This window comes from Octopus bimaculoides, chromosome 3, assembly GCF_046866305.1.
Source record: "Octopus bimaculoides isolate indiv1 chromosome 3, ASM4686630v1, whole genome shotgun sequence".
NCBI classification, from domain to species: Eukaryota; Metazoa; Mollusca; class Cephalopoda; order Octopoda; family Octopodidae; genus Octopus; species Octopus bimaculoides.
The window spans coordinates 118234058-118248024 of NC_142930.1; the positions used below are offsets into that span (position 1 = coordinate 118234058).

The 13967-nt window shown below is 33.5% G+C and overlaps 1 long non-coding RNA gene across 2 annotated transcripts; it reads right to left on the bottom strand.

Moving 5' to 3' along the window:
- Positions 1–4651: 4651 nt before the first annotated feature.
- On the bottom strand, positions 4652–9020 carry LOC149136666 (uncharacterized). 2 transcript variants are annotated; one of them, XR_016240926.1, is made up of 2 exons: positions 8645–9020; positions 4652–4986 (listed from the first exon to the last, which is right to left on the bottom strand). It is a non-coding gene; the product is annotated as an uncharacterized LOC149136666 (long non-coding RNA). The 2 variants fall into 2 exon arrangements; XR_016240925.1 differs by lacking the exon at positions 8645–9020 and adding an exon at positions 6590–7166.
- Between the last annotated feature and the right edge of the window lie 4947 nt (positions 9021–13967).

Consider the following 13967-nt stretch of genomic DNA (forward strand, 5'->3'; position numbering starts at 1 on the left):
ACAGCAAAATGAACATCAATTCTTATAAAAGAATAATGAAAATATCAGTTGTGGAATTGATGAAAGAGTGTATAAAAGTGAGAATTTGGGATAACATCTACGAGATGAAACACATAACGATTTCAATAAAAAAATTAATTTCTGGAATTGAAAACCACATTGTTTTTTTTTTTCTTCTGCAAGCACGAGATTCACAACGCTCTTTCATATTCTTCATATCTATGTGTACTAGGTTCGAGTGGTTTATAAGATATCAAACTGAGAACACATACTCACAAAATATAAGAAGTCATTCTCACAAGAATAATTTTAATATCAAAAATGTATTTTGTCCTATGAATATTGCAATGATATACATCAGCAATAAAAACTGCATATGAACAGAAATTGTAATAGCCTTGATCACATTTACCTGTGCTGTGTATAAGATCAGAACATACTGGATTAGAAATGAAGTGTCTTACCTGGAAAAGAGGGAATAAGCCACGTCTGAACACACTGCAATGCTAATCAATACTCATTATATATCGAAGAGCAAAATATTGTTTTCCTACATGCTATGTAGAATATCTGGCGTAAGCAGATCATTGAATCAAATACAAGCATTATTCGCGCTATGGACGTAGTTAAGGGTTCTGACACTATTCTTCACGACAGCTGTGGAAAAAATACAATAAGCTGTAACAATTAAGGTTCGGCAAAATATTTCAGCAAGGTATAAAGAACGATATCTTCAATACAGAAATAGATCTCCAAACAAACTCTTCCGAGGATGTCAAATATATATTCCAATCAGAAATTTCGAAACTATATCACGTAAATTGGTTATGGATGTAGCTGACAAGTTCCTGGAAGTAAGTGACCTAATTGAACATAGAACGCGTAATAACAGTCTTCATAGGAGCAAGTAACACAACTAAAGTAGTTTTACAGAAGTAGATAGCAAAACAGTTAAATATGAACACCACAGGCAAAGGAGTAAGAATACATTGTAAATCAAAGAGTAAGCGTGTTTAGGTTTCTCACAGAAATTTTATCAAATATGTGAAGAAATATTTTGACTGTAGAAACTAATGCCCGGATGTGTTTCAGGATATCAACTATCAGCCTATAGCCATGTAACAGTTTCCTAAATTTGGAAAAAATAGCACACACTAGATTGCGGATAAATATGTACCTGCGGGAATAACATGAAGACTGTGTATTTCCTTGTTCCAGCAGTCAATAAGAATGCCGAGCTATTCATGTCATCTTCTTGAAAGTGACGTTTACGTGTAGCATAGTGAGGCAGGACTAATTTGTAATCGCCTAAATATCAAGATAAATATGTGACTTCAAGAAGACTTGCAAGAAAGTTTAGAAATAATTACGCATGAAAATTGTTGACATAGATATCTTAAGAAATCTATAAACAAGCGCTGGATTATCAGATATAAAGATTACAATGATACGGCATTATTTACTCGTTTCCAGGTACGGGTCATTTTCATAGGAATTTTCAATGGCCAGATAACTAAAGAGATGGTGTCGTGGGTTTTGGCCCAGGCATCCGAAATTCAGGCATCATGGCTACCGAATAGTCGTGACATATTTTTTACAGACAAATTCCTCTATTTACGTAATATCGAGGTATCTTTCTTTCTTTTGTTGTCTTCTCTATTAATATATATATAGGTTTCAGATGTTGGCACGAGGTCAGGACGTTCGAGAGAGGTGGGGGCAATCAATTACATCGAACCCAGTGATCATCTGGTACTTATTTCATTGAGCAAGAAAGGACGGAAAGCAAAGTCAGCGTCGGCGAAATTTGAACTTCAAACATAAAGACGGACAAAATGGGGTATCGCCTTCAAAAGGGATTTACGCGAACGAATCCATCCAAGTAATTATTTTAAAAGCCTGGTTCGTATTCTATTGGATGTTTTTCTCAACCGCTAGCTTACAGCAACATACACAAGCCAACACTCATTATCAAATGTTGTGAGTGGGGGGGGGGGCGAACCCAACAATTAAGACTCAGACTATATATATATATATATATATATATATATATATATATATATATATATATATATATATATATATATATATATATGTGTGTGTGTGTGTGTGTGTGTGTGTGTGTGAAAGTTGGTATGTGAAAGCACGTGGTTGGATGTATAAAAGATAATAAGAGTGAACAAACTATATACTTTAACCATGTAACACAAGCCTTCTGTAGTTTTTTCACTCTTATTATCTTTTATATATATATATATATATATATATATATATATATATATATATATATATATATATATATATATTTAAATATATATTTAAATATATATACATATTTGTGTGTGTGTGTAGATAGATAGATAGATAGAGAGAGAGAGAGAGAGAGAGAGAGAGAGAGAGAGTGAGTGAGAGACGTAGATAAATATGTATATGCGACGGGCTCTCTTTAGCTTTCGTCCACTAATTCCACCCACAATGCTTTACGTATGCAACAGTTTATTAAATGCTTCATATGCTTTCTAATTGCTATTTAATGAAATGCTATTTTTACTAGCTCATCACAAAATTCACTTTGAATATATAATTCATTCATTTAACTTTCGTACGCTTTTGTATTATAACTTCCCACACAATTCCCTAATAACTTTCACATCTCAATTAACATTATTAAATTATGTGTTGCTTATTACTTTTAATTTTAAGTACTTTAAAATCCAATATATATATATATATATATATATATAAATATGTGTGTGTGTGTGTGTATGTGTGTGTGTGTGCGTGTGTGTGTGTGCAATATATATATATATATATATATATATATATATATATATATATATATATATATATATATATATATATAGTGAAGGCACGTGGCTTAGTGGTTAGGTCATTCGGCTTGCGATCGTAAAGTCATGAGTTCAATTGCCGGCGACGCGTTGTGTCCTTGAGCAAGATATTTTATTTTCCGTTGCTCCAGTCCACTCAGCTGGCAAAAATGAGTTGTACCTGTATTTCAAAGGGCCATCATTGTCTCACTCTGCGTCACGGTGAATTTCCCTGAGAACTAAGTTAAGGGTACACGCGTCTGTAGAGTACTCAGCCACTTGCACGTTAATGTCAACAGCAAGTTGTTCCATTGATCATATCAGCTGAGACCTTTGTCGTCGTAAGCAACGGGTTACTCCGTATATATATATATATATATATATATATATATATATATATATGGGTGTGTGTGTGTAAATATGTAAATATATAGTATAGAGAGAGGGAGGGAGAAAGAGAGAGAGATATACACAAGCATACTTGCAAACATGCTTGCATGCTAACATACAGAATACATACGCAAGCACACATATATATGTGTATGTGAGTTTGCAGAATAAAAGTGTTTCACACTTAAAGTTGAAAATACAATTGAAAAAGAAGAAATCGCTTTTAGTTCTACTCCGTATATGCGTTTAATTTTCCTCAGTTTATAAATGTTTTTTTTGCAATATCTTCGCGTTATCAGTGTAAGTTTCTGCTTGAGGATCTTACATTAAGATAATACTATCTGTTATAAACGTTCTGCAGTTTAAAAACATTGGCCTTTCATATTTATCAGTCCTTTTAAGCGGGCGTTTTTACCAATATAAAATTCGTTATTCTCTCGCATAAAAATAGTTTGTTTGAAATAGAGGAACCTAACACGTTCAGAAAAATAATTGTTGAACTCGTAATGCATGATTGATGTTGAAAGAAAACGTTTAATGAGTTACTACCTTTAAGAGTTGTATTATATTTACATTTTTGAAATACTCGTTTGTTGTTTATACCTTGTTACATTTGGAGTAAAACTAATTTCTTAAAAACGAGAAATAACGCCAATTATCTACTAATTATGAGCTAAAAATATTTATTGCAAATGAAATATTGGAAACAAAAATGTAATTTACTAATAAACTTAAACAGTTTTCAGATATTTGCTTTTCTTTTAAATATTTTCTAACGTAAAATTACACCAAGAAAATTACTTGAAATTATCTTCTTAACCAGGAAATATTGAGCTTGAATATGCGTTTAGACTTTTAAATTATTTCTGAATGATAGTGAGAGAATTAATTTCACTTAATGGTCTTGCATTTTATTTGTCTGTTCGAGTACCACATAGTAAATATTTCAGGGAACATGACTAGAGTAATTAATCTCTAAGTCATTTTATATTTTGGACACAAGACGAAACTGCCTTTATTTTGTGTAAATTAATTTGCTTTAATAAGGAGGACCACCTCATATTGTGCATGTACATGTGAAATCAAGTTAAAATTGAAAGTTAAATCATGTGTGTTGATTATAGAGTGTTCCAACTGCTTCAAGCATAGATATATATTATATATTATGGTCATATTTGAAACACTTAGATCATAGGTCTGTTCGACCAGGGTTTAATATATATAAATGTTTCTAATAACTGACAGTGAAACAAGAATCGTTCATACTAAGATACAGAAACAATATGTAGAAGTTATAATTAGAAACATGATCTATTCCAGTGTGTTATTGACTAATTCTTCGATAGATTACAATATTTAGATGGGAACTTGAAAATATTAAGATAACCCTGTGGCACGCAGTCTTTATTTAATAAAATGAAGTTATTCAGTAATTGGTATTTCATATTTAGTTTATTTCTCAGTTTTGATATTTATTACACCAACTTGAGTGACATAGATCAACATGTTCATATTAGAGCAGTCATACAAGAAATTCGGATATGAAAAGTTGCGCAGATGACTCAGCTAGAGATGAGAAGCTTTCATTAAAATGTAATTTATGAACACTCGTTTGTGGTGACGTCGATGTTGCTGCTATTGTTTCGCTCCAGGTCGGCTTTGTGCACCGAATAATTCATGTGACAAATCTATTATTCAGGAATACAATCAACTGATGTTGATAAAGGCGTCACTGTTACCTCTGTAGGCAAATAATCCCACACCATATCTAGAGAACAAATGAAATGTTTTAATTATTAATAAATACATTTCTGCGAGATCAGGTCAACGAACGAACCCCTGGTTATTTCATGACACATTTTATTCGCTGTAGAAGTACGCAACTTCAGAGACGTGTTACGTGATGTTAATGTTTTTTTTTATTTTTTATAAGATGCTATTTTTCGTTTAGCTATACATAAATTCGCCACAACTGTGTAAACGTACCGAATATAACAACCGAAAATAATTATATAAAAGTATTTTCTATAACTCTTGAATTTATACATAAATCCGGTCGTGTTATTTTTTTAATTTTTTAACACCAATTTTGATATCGAAATGTTTATGCTTTCTGGATATGGACTGAAAATATAAAATACCAACCACGACGAACTAGAAATATTACCTATTTGACAGCTTTCACACAACACTGAAATGGAAGCAAATTCTTGCACAACTAACACCCAATCTGACAAACTCTATAAGAAATTATACTTATATTGACATTTTATCAAACTAGTACATAATAATTTCTACGGTAAACTGCCCAACGTTTTGAGGGAAGGAACCGTTTCACTCTGGTGATTAATTTGAATCAGTCATCGTGTGATTTGAACTTTGACGTTAAAGGTATGTAGATCAATTTTCAATGACATTGGACCCGAGAAACTAGTGATATCTCCAAGCCTACAAATACTTTTTTGTTTTTCCTTTTTGGAGTAAATGTGTTCAAGGATATACTGTTAATTATACGCTTTCTGAAAGACTAATATTTGTCGAGAAAGTTTTAAACGCAGTTCGGTGTATCTATATGACATTTAATGATCAGATGATTTCGAACTGCCACATAATCTCTATCTCGATAATTACTAAGAGGCAATTCGAATTTTACCGTTAAAAAGACGTAGGTAAATACTCCATATTATTTGGTTTCATACGTGAGGATATTTTCAAACCTCGATCTTCAAGCAAATGGCCTCCGTGGTATTCAGTTCTATTTCTCGTTTGTTGAGATGCAAATCTTACGCTAGAAAGAGTGAAGTTCGTATGAAGAGAACATATTTAATGACCAAATGAATATTATGTTCTATATATCTTCTTCTAAACTGAAACTATTATTAAGTTAAAACTGAGAGTCCAAATGCTGCATGCACTGAACTTGCAATTAACTGGAATTCCTTCTGAATTAATTCAGTAGTAAACATAATTTGAATACATAACAAAGTAATTTCTCAATAAATTTCGATGCTTTAGAAAAAGGAGTTCTAATCATTGTTTGCCGTCGATGTTATTAAGACCATATATTTCTATCTAATGCACTAAAGACTGCAGAACAGCGGATAAGTCTATGTAGAAAAACAAAGTTATGTATCAAAATAATAAAGCCGCTGTATCATCCTTCGGCCTCTCATAGACGAAGATGGCACTCTGCATAAAGGGGCACAATACATAGTTGAGATGTGGTCTCCCTACCCGATACAGAATATTTTAAAATTTAGGCACCCTGGAGATCGACCAGAACTAAATTAGACAGAGTAACGGGTCTTGACTATTGATATTGCGTGAAACTCAATCTTTTCCCCCATCCAACGTCACCGTAAGCTCTATACCATTTATATGATGTGGAAAATATTCCAATAGCGCAGTACAAATGATGTTGGCATTCAGTTTAAAATTCGCCCAAAGTTTGGTTCCCGTGCTGCAGGTCCTCTACAAGACATGTCCGTATCATATCATAACACTAAGACAGAACTATTTAACGTCAACCGGCTCTGCTCTTTTAGCATCATACGTAGTCACATGAGTGACGAAAACGGTTCCGTAATATTTAAACGGTTCCTGGACGAATATCTCTATCGAATAACAGACAAATCAACTATCCTCCGATATATATATATGTCTGCCAACAAAAACTCTCTACTCTAATGGAGCTATGATACCTATAGAATGACTATTATGAAACAAATTTAAATGTCTTTTACGGGCGGTACTAGCAACTTAGACATCACCTACCCCAATGTTGGCCGAAGCTTATTTAAATATCTAAGTAACTAAGTTAGTTAAAAAGAAGAACAACTTAAAATGGCTATTATCAGGAATTTGAAATAATAACGTATGCAGTGAAGCACTTAGAAGTATATGCAATACATTTTAATTACTTAACAAAATTCCTTCCTAAGCCGGAGAGAAAAGATACGAGTTAGAAGCATATTTAAGCTTAAGTAACAGAAAATAATATAACAGATTCGAAATTACGAATTAATTTCTTTTTTTCTTTTTCAATGTGTAAGCAAAGCAATCCGCTGTTTCGAGGTTCAATCTAAATACGTTTCAGCATTTTTAAACTTCACAGTATTCTAAAATTTCATAATATAATTTTATTCATGGAAATAGTATATATGTCTGTATTTTCTAATGACAAATAAGCTGGAAGCAATTGAGCTATGCTACGTACATTTTGATTTTCTTGCGAAAGAGAAGTGCTCATATAACCAAACGTTTCATTGAGACTTCCATTACGTTTGTATGGTATTTTATTTTCTTAATGTCCAAGATGACACATTTGACAATATATATCTTGAAGCACTGGAAACCACAGGAGAAATTACTTCTGAGTTCCACGTTTCATTAAAGGTCAGCTAGATCAGCGTTATAACAATATTTAGCTATCAATATTCAGAGGCGTAATCTGAATTTAACACCCACACACAATCACATGCACACCAACATATACACATATCCTGTCTACTATAGGAACTTGACCAGAGAATTTTATAGAGGGTTGGCGTTAGTCAGTTGATCGAACAGTGTTTATCTGGTTCATAGTTCACCGATCAGGAAGTGAGGAAATTCGATATCAGAATAAAAAGATGGGTGAAATGCTACTAAACATTTTCTCCAGTCTGCAAACCATTTTGCCCGATTGCCTCATGTATTTAAATACATAAATACACACGCAGAGATAGACAGAGAGACAGAGACACATACACATATATATCTTATATTATATAGGTAGATATCGGTGCAGCCTGAGAAATCTGGTTTAAGAGTTAGCATCAATTGACTGTAGCCTCATAAAAGAATAGGAGCCTTATTTAAGCATTCAGAATCTTTCCCGCAAATAAATTAAAAAGATATATATATACATACATACAAATAATGATATATATATATATATATATATATATATATATATATATATATATATATATATATATATATATATAAGAATAAGGGCAGGGAATCGTCAATTAGTAATAGAATTAATAATTAACAATTTTGCCAAGTAGTTCAGTATGAAAAAAACCTTTATCGGTAAAACCATTTATCATTATAAATATACAGGGATTAGCATTGAGTTGCTTCTCCAACATACTGAAAATTTATAAATAGCAGTCAAAGAACTACTGATTCTAAACTACAAATTTTTCTCTAAACGGATGGCGATATTTATGGCACACATAGAACAAAAAACCGGAGGGAAAAGCATAAACAAACCTGCCTTTAGTTAATTGGATACGAACGTTTCATGGTTAAGAGAATGAAATTACTCTATTCCGAATCTTCAGCCCAATATTCTGATAAATTTGAAAGTGTCTCTAAAAAAATTCACGGTAATTTTTGGCCATGCGACACCAAAAACCAACGATAAGAAAGGCACTTACGAATTCATCGGCCAGTGAGTTCAGGCACCTCTTTCAGTTACTCTCTACCAAATCAACTCACAAGGTTTTGGTCGGCCCGAGGCCACAGTAGAAGACACTTGCCCAAGGTCCCATGCAATGTGAAAGAACCTGGAACCATGTGGTTGGTAAGGAAGCTTCTTACTACATAGCGACTCCTGCGCCTATATGTGTGTGTGTGGGGGGGGGTGCGTGTGTGTGGATGTGTGTGTGTCCCTGTGTGTTTGTGTACATATGGGTGTGTACATGTGCATGCGTGTGACGAGCTTCCACAGTTTACGTGTAGCAAATTTGACATGGCTTTAGGCATTCATCGAGTAGCGCCTATAGGCATTCGTTTTCGATGGGATTATTTATTGTTACAATCTCCCTGGTAACATGCTGATGAGAACGGATGCGATTCTGTTGCATATAAATTATACTTCGGTTGAAATCAACCTCAGCTCTTAAGTCAAAAATATCCTTGATTAATTTTACACTAACTATAGTGTTTATGTTGTTATTTGACATGTTTACAGCTCTATTTACACCTTCTATGATTGGTCATATCGAAAGTTGCCTATCATTAAAACTGAGAATTATTTATAACTGACTTGACAATATTTCAAAACCTTCGATTTGTTGCCCAACATTTGAATGACAAGACTATCATACTCTGGTAGCTTAGGTTAAATTAAAGTATAACCAGTCCAAAAATTAAGTATATGGCAGCAATAATATAACTTCACCAGTCGATTAAATTACATGAATGTATATCGTCATATCTATATTATCAAATAATATGATCATGAAAAGAAAATGGAATTCTAGACAAATATTCTTCTGCTAGTGTTGGTAAGTGTTTAGGTATTTTGTTCTTAAACGTTAAATCAATTTTGACCGATTTATTTAACGCAACGAAACAACCTAGCAAAGGAAAGAAATTGAAGGCATGATTAAAATGTTTAAGATTAAAAGAGTTTCAAATGTTATGCATTCAAAAACGTGACTATAAAACAAAACTGAAAATAAAATGAAGATTAGAGTAAAACAAATTTAGCTATAACTATACGAGAGATTTGAAGACATTGTCGATACAGCATATGCATTGAAATAATTCTGAGTTGTACGCCTTCAAAAGCCTCAAGTGTGGAATGAAATGGAATGTATAATTAAAATGGTAAACATTTTTGAAATTAATTGAATAGTTATTTATCCATAAACCTTAGCTACGTAATATTGTAATCAAAATTCTTTAAATGAACCTCAGATAAGGGGCAAAATGGAATCCAGAATCTAAATATTCTGCGTTGATAATTCGCAATAAGTATGGCGCTACATTAAATACGAATGTTAAGTCGATATATAAAGTTTTTTTGTTTTTTTTTTAAGAAAGACATTTAAAATTATGCTCCAAAATAAATATAGGTCCCACAATCGAGTATTCACATTCAGAGAAAGACAAAATAATTACTCGCGAGAAATTAGGGAAAGATAATTAAATACTGTTCAAGGAAACATCAAGAGGATTAGAGATTAGTAGGATACCCGAAATGTGTATAAGAAAACGAATCGGCCTTTAGGTGACCGTTCTATTTGATAGAAGTAGCAACCAAATCCTTCGTTTTTGTAAAGAGGCGCAGGGTACTTTTTCTGATCGTGAATTTCTTCAGGGAAGTGAAATATAGGGATCACCGAGGACAGGAATCATATAAACTTTAATATTTGGTCGGGAGTGATTTTGAGCTGAAAAACAAGAAAAACGAAACCTGTATCAGAACATGAGCTTTTATCTGGCACTTTCAAGTGGTAGAAAAGCTAAAAATATTGTATCAAAAAGTATCCATCTTTGTTTTCGAGAAAGAATCAGCGCATAGGATATAATCTTATATATTATTTCAAACACAAGGTTAATGTTTTTGATCATAGAACCGGTAAATCAGGCCTGTTTTACAACTAAAAGATATCGACTCAACATCGCTGCATCGATAATTAGCCAACAGGATAACAACTTTCTCCCCGAATTATACGCTCCGCTTTTAGAAACAGCAGTTGTAATTGCCCTGTCCACTTGAACAATGCAACTGAGGAAAGACAATCGCAAAAAGCTTCGAGAGAATGAATTTGATCATTGGTGTAAGACAACACTAGCAAAAACAGTAACAGATTACATACTAAACCAACGAGACTATCTTTACGTAGATGCAGTCTATTACAAATAGCAGCTAAGAACACATCAACGCCATCCACTGTCTTAAAATTGCAGATACTACACACCACACTGTTTACTATGTTTTATACTGTAAGAAAAACATTTCGGTCAGGGTTAGAATACATTGCGACAAATAGCTACAGTCAGACAGGGTAGTGACTAAAAGTGGTAAACAGATAAACGGTTTTTAATAAAATCTATGAGACTGTAAATAGAAGTACTAACGTGCATTTGAACATATTCTATAAGAAGCTGTATATGGAAGTACTATATGTCACGTGCATATATGAATATTAAATATTCATATGGGTATATGTTTTGAAAAGATTTCGAAAATAAAGGTAGTACAGGTGTCGCTTTTGTTGCTTTGTTTAGTGTGAAGCATCCTATTCAATTATGAAAATATTTGGCAGTGTAACTGCCATGAAAATGTATTCATTCCAAAATATAACTAGTTTTTGAAATATAAACTGTATATTCTAGCATTGTCTTCCTGTTGTCATCAGTTTCGTCATCCTGCATACATAGTTAAGATGTTTTTCGTTTTGCAATAATTCGCTCATCTATAGTCAAAGTTTGAGTAATTTCTTTTTGTAGTGGGGACAGTCAATTACATTGAATCAAGCGCTTCACTGGTACTTGTATTAACGGCCATAGAATTTGAACGTACAACGTATGACCGAAAGAAATGATGCTAAATATATTGTCCCACGTGTTAAGGAGTTTGTCAGGTCGACATTTTCTTATTGTTTGCAATAACGGAGGACAGAGTTCGCTTCTATGAATCTCTACAAGTACAGTTGTAGGTATTCTCCAGACTTGCAAATGAAATCCGAATGTTGAAAACAGGTAATCTACGTTTCTTATGTAGTTGTAGACCAAATCTGGTGTTTGGTTTAATAGTACCATTTGGTTATTGCATGCATTTAGTGAGGTGCGCGCAAAATTAAGTCCAGGCCAGATCTCCAGTTTGAAAATGACTCCGTATTCGATTAGCTACTCCTCTAACATTAACAAGCGTGTTGAGGCATCAGAAATGCTCTTCCTGACAACTGAATTAATTTTTGAAAAGCGACCCTAAAATGATATTTAAAGTGCACATTCTCCATCGTTTCAACTTTTAAATTTCTGCTATCTTAAAATACATTCAAACAGATAAAGATTATCAAAATATCACCAATAATTAGTTCTCATTCGTTATATTAATTATTGGTACGACTGCTTTTCAGAAGTCAACCCGCATTTTTTGTTTCGGAGGTGGTGGTTGTATGTGTGCCAAGTGTTAGAAAGTCTATTTGTGTGTGTGTGTGTTCTCCTGGATGTGTATATGCGTGTGTGACTGCGTGTTTCTGTGTGTGTGATTGTCTCCTTGTGTCCTTTGAATTAAGCGACTGGTTTCACCAAGAAAATAGAACCGATTCATTTAGAGTTTATAAGACCATTTTGGTGACACACTGAAAATATTGAAAAGGTGACACAGATTTCTATGTTTAATGACATTGAAATGGTTTTATATTGTTTAAACTTGTACACGTCACTGGCGGAGAGAGGATAATATGGGTGCAAGCAATATATTGTCTTTTCATTAATAAAGACGAGGAAAGCGGCTAACTGGCAAAATCGCTAGCTAAGCGTTTCGTCCGTCTCTGCATCCTGAATTCAATATCTACTGAAGTCCACTTTGTTTTTCATCATTTTCAGATCGATGAAAGAAGTACCAGTTGAGCATTGGTGTCGATGTCATTGACTTGATCCCTTCCACCAAATTTCAGTCCATCTGACCATAATAGAAAAAAGAAATGATCACGGGGGATTGGGTAAAATATTCATAAATTTCAACGGAGCTGGGATCTATTAGACTGCGAACCGCTGGATTACTAAGGTCGCATCGTATTTGATCCTCTAATATTTCACATCTCAACTAGTCTAACTTTCACAGCTATTACGTAATTTCTTGCGCACTCATTATCTTTTTTATTTCTGTCTAGGATTTGACTTTTTCATTCCCTCTCACTATATATATATCAATATATCTCCTTCTCTCTCTCATTCTCTCTCTTTCGCCCTCTCTCTCACTTGGTCTCACATTCTCTTTAACTCTCTCTCTGTCATATCCTTTCTGTATATCCATCTAATTTCCACATATGATGCTTCATAGATTTTGGATAAGTTTAAGAGATATTTTGATAGCTTTAGGCAAGATGGCAAGATATTCTCATTTCACAGCATCAACAAAAGTACCGATAGAGAGATTATTATGTTGATAAGGCCAATCAGGATGATAATAACGAAGAAGAGAAGGAGAACAAAATGAACCAAAGAGAGATTGCAAGAATGGATAGAAGAAGAAAGAGAAGATGAAAAAAAAGCAACCAGAAAAACAAAAGGAACGAGTCTGTGATGCTAAAAGAAGATCTATGAAAGAGATTGGAACAGTATGAAAGTAAATGGTAGTAAGTAGTGGAGGCGATGTAAACGGTATGCAAGTGTTATTACCATTGTCATCGTCCATGTCACCATCGCCATCATCCCAACCATCATCATCACCATCCTGATCGTCATCGTCAATATTTAAAACATCATCAGGAAAAGCATCATCATTCTTTAATCTCGTCATTGCGTTGTCATCATCGTCGAAATTATACTACTGCCATTGCGACTGGTATGACTACTACAAATACTACTACACCAACACTGCCGCTGCCACTTCCACCCTTCCTCCCCACCACCACCACCACCACCACCACCACCACCACACTACTACTGCAAATACACTCCTCGTATTCCTATTCCTTATACTCCTCCAACTACTCCTCGTCCACCTCCTCCTCCTCCTCCTCATACTACTACTACTGATGATGATAATAACAATGATACTAATATTAATAATAATAGCAATAATAATAATAATGATAATAATAATAATAATTTTCTTCTTACTACAGTTCAGACAACAACAAGAATAACATCCCTGATACTAATAATAATAATAAGAAGAGTATTAATGATAACAGTAACCAAACTGAGCATTATCAGCTTTATTATTATCGTTTTCATCACAGTAATCATCTTATCTTCATGCGCTTTGTTTTAGCTTTTCATTTTGTTTTCTTT